This window comes from Trachypithecus francoisi, unplaced genomic scaffold (genome assembly GCF_009764315.1).
Source record: "Trachypithecus francoisi isolate TF-2019V2 unplaced genomic scaffold, Tfra_2.0 Lachesis_group13, whole genome shotgun sequence".
In the NCBI taxonomy this organism is placed as follows: domain Eukaryota; kingdom Metazoa; phylum Chordata; class Mammalia; order Primates; family Cercopithecidae; genus Trachypithecus; species Trachypithecus francoisi.
In genome coordinates, this window is record NW_022681458.1 from 2470626 (window position 1) to 2478172 (window position 7547).

Consider the following 7547-nt stretch of genomic DNA (forward strand, 5'->3'; position numbering starts at 1 on the left):
GGCTCTGCCCTCCCTCTCCCTTTGGGGCTGTCTCTGCTCTCTGTGCACCCCACAGCCAACATCGTCCATCCAGGCTGGTCCTGCTCTCAATGGAACATGGTGGGCTTCGGAGACCCACATTGGGGAATCATCCATCCATACACTCAGGCCCTGTTCCAGCATCAGAGCTGCTACCGTGAGCTGAGCAGAGGAGTCCTGCCCTTGAGAGCTTCTGGGGAGAGGAAAACGGAGAGGGAGCCTGCCTCACATGCAGGAAAAAGGCCACCAGGGTGGAGGCTTGGCCCGTCCTCCGTTCCAATGCTGTCTTTGGCTCCTCCCCACTCCATGCAACAAATCAGAGTGATACCAGTAAGTGCAGACCAGGGTGACTGGCATGCACTTAGAATTCCCCTTCCTGTGGGCCAGATGCTGGAAGGGCACCCAAAGAGGGCACATGAACAACACTGAGTGGCCTCTGGTGGGAAGCTGGGCTGGCCTCCCACAGGTGTCTGGGCCTCTCTGGGTAAAGCGATTCCATGTGATTATTCAAGAGCTGTGTCTACACTTGCAGAATCAGCACATGGGCTGCCACCTCAATGACCCAAAAAGAAAAGGCAATAGTGGCAGGGCTTCTGCAGGCTCTCATCTACTCATCCGATCACAGGACCCAGTGGGAACCCACTGCATGGCGGCAAGGGTTTGCTGAGCTCCCCATGGGCTGGACACGCTGCCAGGTGGGCACCACCAGCATCCAAGGCCACAAGTTGGAGAGACGGGCGCCATGGAGGCCTGAGCCACAAGATGGAGATAGGCACCGCAGAGGCCTGGGCCATGAGATGGAGAGATGGGCACCGTGGAGGCCTGAAGACGTGATGACGTGCACAAGAGGGTCCAGCATCTGGCAGATGGCAGATCCGCCGTAGGCTCAGGGCACAGGAAAGGGTCCTGAAGGCATGAATGGGCAATGAGATCCTTCCCCACGAGCCCAGTCTGCCTCAGGAACTGGGTCAGTTCCTCCCCAGCCAGGCCCTGCACACGGCTTCCATCTAACACAGATGCCCCCGCCGGCCACCTCACTAAGCCTCTTGGTCTCCATCCTTTCCTTGGATTCTTGCCTCTCTCACCTGTAGCCCAGATTTCAGTTCAGATCGGCAAGTTGTCGACGAGGATTTGCCCGCACTCATTCATTCAATGGCCACACCCCACATTGGCCGCACTGTGGATGGAAGTGCTGGAGCAGCAGGAGCTGGGCAGGGCTACAGCTGGGGGGCTCTGCAGCCGTCGGCCCGGTGGCCTCAAAGGGCCCTCCCCATGGAGCGTAGAGCCGGGCTAGGCTTGCACAACATATGAACAGGGACACAGGCCAGTCCACCCTGGACCAAGAAGGCTGCAGCAGCCATTCCAGTGGGGTCTGGCATCACCAGGACCTGAGGCCCTCTCTCTCTGTCCAGCTGTTCCTCCTACCCCTCTCCTTCTCTTCCCCCTCCCCCTGTTACAACACCAATCTCTCACCCACCCACACTGAAGGAGCAGCCTCAGTCCCACGTCCAGGAGAACACTGGTCCCATCCTGACTCCTTGTCCTTAGCTCACCGGAGGGCACCAAACAGAAAGAGAATCCAACCCAGAACTCCCTTTTCATCTGCCTTCCTTGCCCACCTGCAAACTGGAGTCAGCGCCATTCAAGGAGGATGGAGAAGGCTATGTCCCGAGAGCCTGCAGGTCCTTCTCACCCTCAGCGCCCATGTGGGCCCCACCTCAGCCTGCAGGGAAGTATTCTTAGAAGTTCCTTCTTCACGAAGTTGAGTAACTTGCTCAAGGTCACATAGCCACCAGCAGAATAGAGGAAGAGAGAACCTACAAACAAGCCAAGTCACGCTTGCAGCACTGTCCCGTGCAGTCTCTGCATCAAACCAGGTGGTCAGTGGTGCTGGGAGCCACCCAGGGCACTTCTCCAGGCTGGGAAGAGGCTCCAGGCTTGGAAGCCTCCTGCGAGCCCTCCCTGAGGGAGCCCACCCTCACCCTTGACCACCACTGAGGGGAATTTCTTCATTTTCTATGCCTGAAGGTTCAAGAGGGACGTCAAAAGCGCTTCCAGTCAGCCTGATGGGTATGGGGTTTTCTCTCGGGGTGATGAAAGTGTTTTGGAGCTTGACAGAGATGGTGGTTGCACAACACCAAGGATGTACTAAATGCTGTTGAAATTGGCACTGCAAAAAGGTTCACTTTGTGTTATGTGAATTCCACCGTAAAAATGCTTTAACGTGGCTTCAAGGCAAATCCTAGCAGACCTTACAGAGCATTTCAAGACACTATCAGCAAATGCCCACAGAGCTGGGCCCCCTGTGCCTCCCCCATTCCAGGTCCATAAGCAGAATTAACCCTAAACCACCTCCTGAGCCACGGCCTGAAAGTAGCTCCCACCGACAGTGGAGGCAATGGAGTCCGGGGGTCCCTGAGGCCAGGCCTCATGCCCACCACGTCCAGCAGAGTGACCGGAGCAGATGACTCAGTCCACACCTCCCCAGGATGAAGAGAAGACAGCAGGGACCTTGCCAAGTTTCCCTTTGGGTGCAAAAAGGTCTGTCACTTGTAAGCAGAGCATGAAGCACAGCACTGTGGTCACTAGTAAAAGCTGGTATGTGACACGAGGGTGGGAACTGGGAGCAGAGATGCCAGCACCTCCTGCATCTGCCTCAACGTCAGCCACCTCCTCCTCCCCTCTGTTGCCCTGACTGCCCATCTCAGGACGTCCCCTGTCCTCAGGCATCGCCTGGAACCGGAGCCCCAGCAGAGTTCCTTGGAGGCATGGCAGGTCCCTGGCGGGTCTTGTTTATGAGCTCAGTCCATCCTCAAAGCCAAAGCTCTGGCCCTGGGAGAGGAGCAGGAGGCTTCAAGCTTCTACACAATGGAAAAGCAAAGATGAAGTAAGAAAATTCCTCTAGGTTCAGGAGTCTGTGCTGAAGAAATGACTCATTACAAACAGCAGAACCTTCAAGTTAGACAGATGGGGAGAAACTCTCTGAAATGTGCTTTTCTGCCTAATTTAGAATAATTGCAATCCACTACATTAGGGCATCAGGTTTTCGGCATCTCATGAAATGCTGAGGGTGAGAAGGGAGCACTTTCTGACAAATTAAGATCAAGCTGAAAAGGCCAATGTGCTGGCTGCTGTTCAGCCTTGGTCCTTCTCCCGCAGCTCCACGTGGCTGTAGCCAGCAACTCATCACAGGCAGCCCACAGTCTGAAACCTACTGTGGGCCAATCGAAGACTGAAACCCTAGAAGGAGAGGAGAGAAGCAGGAGGTCACTAGCCCACAGGACCTTAGGAACCGGCACAGCACCCTGGTTCTTCCTCTCATCCGACCCTCTGCCACCCACCCACGCTGGGAAGAGGCTCCAGGCTCAGAACACCTCACCTCAAACACCTGGAGAGATGCTGGCCTCAGCAGGCTCAGGCCTTGCATGAAATGAGGGTCCAAGCCACTCTTCTTCATCCGGATCTTGGCTCTAAACCTGCAGCACACACCGAGCTGGCTCCTGCTATCCCAGTCTTTTTTGGCCATAGATACAGAGAAGGAGCATTTCGCAGCTGGAGCAAAACTCACATGCTCCCAACCCCAGCATCCTTGGGCCACCGATGGGAAAGCTGAGACCCCCTCACCTTCGCCCAAGGAAGGAAACTCAGTCAGGGTCACCAGAATAATGAAAAGCCAGGCTTTCTCCCAGACGCTTTGCAGTTGAATCTGCCCTGAGAGCAGTGCAGGTGGGGCCAGGTGGCTCTGGGCCAAACCACCACTTGTCCCCATTGGATTTTTGCTGACTCCCTCCCAATTCCAAAAAATTACATCAGAGCTGTGGAAACCAAGACCAACGGAGCACCACACCAGTCACCATTCTTCTAAGCTCCAAGTCCTCTACGCAGCTAGAGACTCAAGATCCCTCCACCTGAACCCAAGAACTGGGAAGCCTCAGCCATGGCTGGGGGAAGTCAGAGGTCTGGAGCCACTGCCCTGCAGGCCAGCTCAGCAGCTCACCCAGCTGGAGATTAAGGGGACAAGGGGACGGCCCCACATCAGCCTCCTCCAGCTGCGTCATTCCCACGGAGTCAGGGCTGTTTATGTCCTCATGCCTTCCCATGCAAACAGACCAGAGCAGGTGGCCCCTGGGCCATCGCACCCACACCACTGCTGTGCAGTGAGCAGGGCCTGCCTCTGCTTTCTTGACTTTCCCTAAAACTCTCCTGTGGTCCAGCCACTGGGGTTCAACCCTCAGAGCCCCCATGACATCTCCCTCCATGTGGTTCAGGTTTCCCTTCCTGACAGGCACAAACATCTTCCAGCCTGAACATGAGCAAGACATGGGTCCCACTCGGTGTTCGTTTTCCTTGAACCTGGCTCCACCTCCCTTTGCAGCCTGGCCCAGATTGTCCTCGGAACCCAGGGCAGGGCCTCAGGTGTGGCAAACACACGTGGAACTGAACATCACCATCAATGCATTGATCATTACCATTTAGTGAAATAATGAAGGCTGCCCTTTAGATTTTCATTTGCGTGGACCAATCATCAGTAGCCAAGTGACCCACTGCCCTGTCTCTGTGGACCACAGCTCAGGGGAGCCCCAGGCAGAGCCAGTTCCCAAAAGTCCTCCAATTGTTTACATTTTCGTCGCCTGTGGAACTACGATCTGGGGAAGCTGGAGGTGGCCACGTCAGAGGAGCTGGGCCTGCCCCTGGGCTGTGGCATCTTCCTGCTCAGAGCTCCTGGCTCCTCCCAGGGCCTCACTTTCCTCCTCCATGTCACAGAGCACAGGTGTGTGCTCACTACCCTCACAGGGCCTCACCGAGGGCACCAGTGCCACAGCCCCAACACTGGATGGTGGTGCAGCCAACTGCTGGCTGCAGAAGACTCAGAATTCGCTGCCTGGTTGGACTCTCACTGCAGATTCGGGATGTAGGAGGGCAGGTGGTGGTATCCCCTGAAACAGTGCTGGGAGGAGGCAGCTGAGGACAGGGGAAGGCTCCAGGTTAGTGGCATGGACGCCGTGGGCACGTCATAAAGAGCAATGGGAATATGACAGACCATGTCAAGATCTTTCATGTAGAGGCCGGTCCAGGGGGCACTCAAGACCTCAAGCGTACAGCACCTCCGTAGGAATTCTGCTGGGATGCCACAGGAGGGGTCGGCCGCTTCCAAGACCTCACTCCCAGCGAGACTCAAGTCTCTTACTGCGGTTCCCACCTCAAACGCCCCACGGGAGCTACACGACAACAGTGAAGGCTCGGGCCCCGCCACTTCTCCCCGCAGCCACTGTGCCCGCTCGGTCACTGGACCACCCTCTCAGGGGCACTGACGTGCAGAAAGTCATTGTGTGGAAACGGAGGATGTGGGGAGGCTGTCTACAAACTGTCAAGGCAGAGCAGGTGTGTGTTCAGGGCAGTTTGGATTGATATTGGCTCTTATGGGGTATTCCTGACCACCTGTGCTTTGTCCTTTGCCCAGACTTGAAGTCAGCAGACCTGACCTGATGGGTGTCCTCACAAAGCAGGGTGTTCAGAGGGAGACCCGCCACCCTCCACTGGGCGATTTCACCACTGCCTGGGAGAGGCCATGCAGACGGAGAAAGAGCCCTGACCTTGGCCATCGGGACCCAGGGGCAGGGCCAGACACACTGTGCTCCTTTGACGTTCACAAAGGGGAGCCCACGATAGGCGTCCTCACGGAGAGGAGTTCACCTCTCTGTACTCTGGCCCTGTGGACTCTCCTCCTTCTGGCCACAGCTCAGAGGCCCACACTGAGGCTGGTCCCATCACACACAGGGACACCTGCCACGGCCAAGCCCCTGCTTCCTGCCCCAGGCAGGGGCTTCTTGGAGTGAGTCCCCAGCATGAAACAGATGTGCCCAGGCAGAAGCCCTACTCAGAGTCAGAAACAAACACCCTAAGGACGGCTTGCTAAGCCAGAGAGACGGGGTCCTCCACCCCAGGGAAGAGCCAGTCTTAGAGAGGGTACACCCAGTCTACCGTCAGCAGTGGCATCCCAGGTACCAAAATGAGGCTATTTTGATTAGGTGGCTTTCAGAAGAGCAGGGCAGTCACTGATTGGCTGGCTTTCAGAGGGGCAGGGCTGTCATTGATTGGCTGGCTTTTATAAAGGCGGGTCTGTCACTGATTGGCTGGCTTTTAGAAGGTCAGGGCTGTCACTAATTGGCAGCTTTTAGAAGTATGGGACTGTAACTGATTGGCTGGCTTTTTGAAGGCCAGGGCTGACACTGGCTGACTTTCAGAAGGGCAAGGCTGTCACAGGTTGGCTGGCTTTTAGAAGGACAGGGATGTCATTGATTGGCTGGCTTTCAGAGGGGCAGGACTGTCACTGATTGGCTTTCAGAATAGTGGGGAGTCATTGATTGGTTGGCTTTCAGACGGGTGGCGCTGTCCTTGACTGGCTGGCTTTCAGGAGAGTGGGGCTGTCACTGATTGGCTGCATTTTGAAAGCCTGTGTATTGGCAGAAAGCTGTCAATCAACTGGAATGGATTTAAATGATTCTGGTTAATATTTTACTGTGGTCAAAGAACCATGAACCTTAGGAGGACAGGTACTTACTCCTCACACAGATTTTCAGCAAGAACATTATGAGCTGGCTGCCTAGCCCACTGGTACATCTGTGAGCGATCTTAACCCGTAATTGTAATGATTTCCACTGTTCTAGCTCCTCCCTGGATCAGGCACTGAGCATGATCATGTTTTTTCTTTATGGTTGTTACAGGAGTCCAACGTGCCTCACATACATAGTCTCTGAGGAGAGAACAACCTCGGTTCAGCTCCTGCCTCCTCCACTTAATCTACGGGAACTTCTGTTTACCATCTTTTGGGTAGTGGTAATACTAATTCTCTCTGCGAGGACCGTGGCAACAATTCAATAAGACCACGGATGTGTGAGGGCTTCTTCAAGGAAGCCAGAGGGAGGGTCACCGTGGCCACCAAGGCTCCTGTCCGTGGGTGGACACCAGCACAGAGGAAGCAGAAGTATTCCTGCCGTTGTCAGATACAAGGCTGCAGTTAGGGGGTCCTGCCTAGTCCATTGGCTTGCTCTGAGCAGCTGTTCTTACTGAAGCACGTGCCCAGGAGAGGATTTTATTTCTCCTTCTCTCTCTCTCTCCTCTCTCTCTCTCTCTCTGTTGTTGAGCAGTTCAGAAGTCACTGAGAGTTCAAGTCCTGAAGGCTATGTACAAGAACGACTCTCCTGCAAAGATGGTCCCTGCTTCCCACAGCCCCACAGCTGAAGTCAGTGTTTGTGTTGGAGAATAATTAAAGTTGATCACGTTTTGTCCCTAACACGGAGTGACATCTTTTGAATCTCTGCATATTGCTGTTTTCACTAAGCCACATGTAACACTTCAGAGTGCCAAATGCTTTTTAAAAAATAGCCCTGGCTCTGAAAGAGTGCTGCAGAATAACTCCGATGGAATATGGCTTCTATGAAAACACAAAATGTTAATCACCCCCCCAAGAAAAAAAAGAATTCAAAGAATTGTTTGAAAAGAGATGTTTGTTCTGGGCACGTATTTCA

At 54.6% G+C, this 7547-nt stretch overlaps 1 long non-coding RNA gene across 1 annotated transcript; it reads right to left on the reverse strand.

The window, feature by feature from the left end:
• Nucleotides 1–609: 609 nt before the first annotated feature.
• LOC117094308 lies at nucleotides 610–1798 on the reverse strand. Its single transcript, XR_004441487.1, has 2 exons — nucleotides 1638–1798; nucleotides 610–924 (listed from the first exon to the last, which is right to left on the reverse strand). It is a non-coding gene; the product is annotated as an uncharacterized LOC117094308 (long non-coding RNA).
• Nucleotides 1799–7547: the final 5749 nt, after the last annotated feature.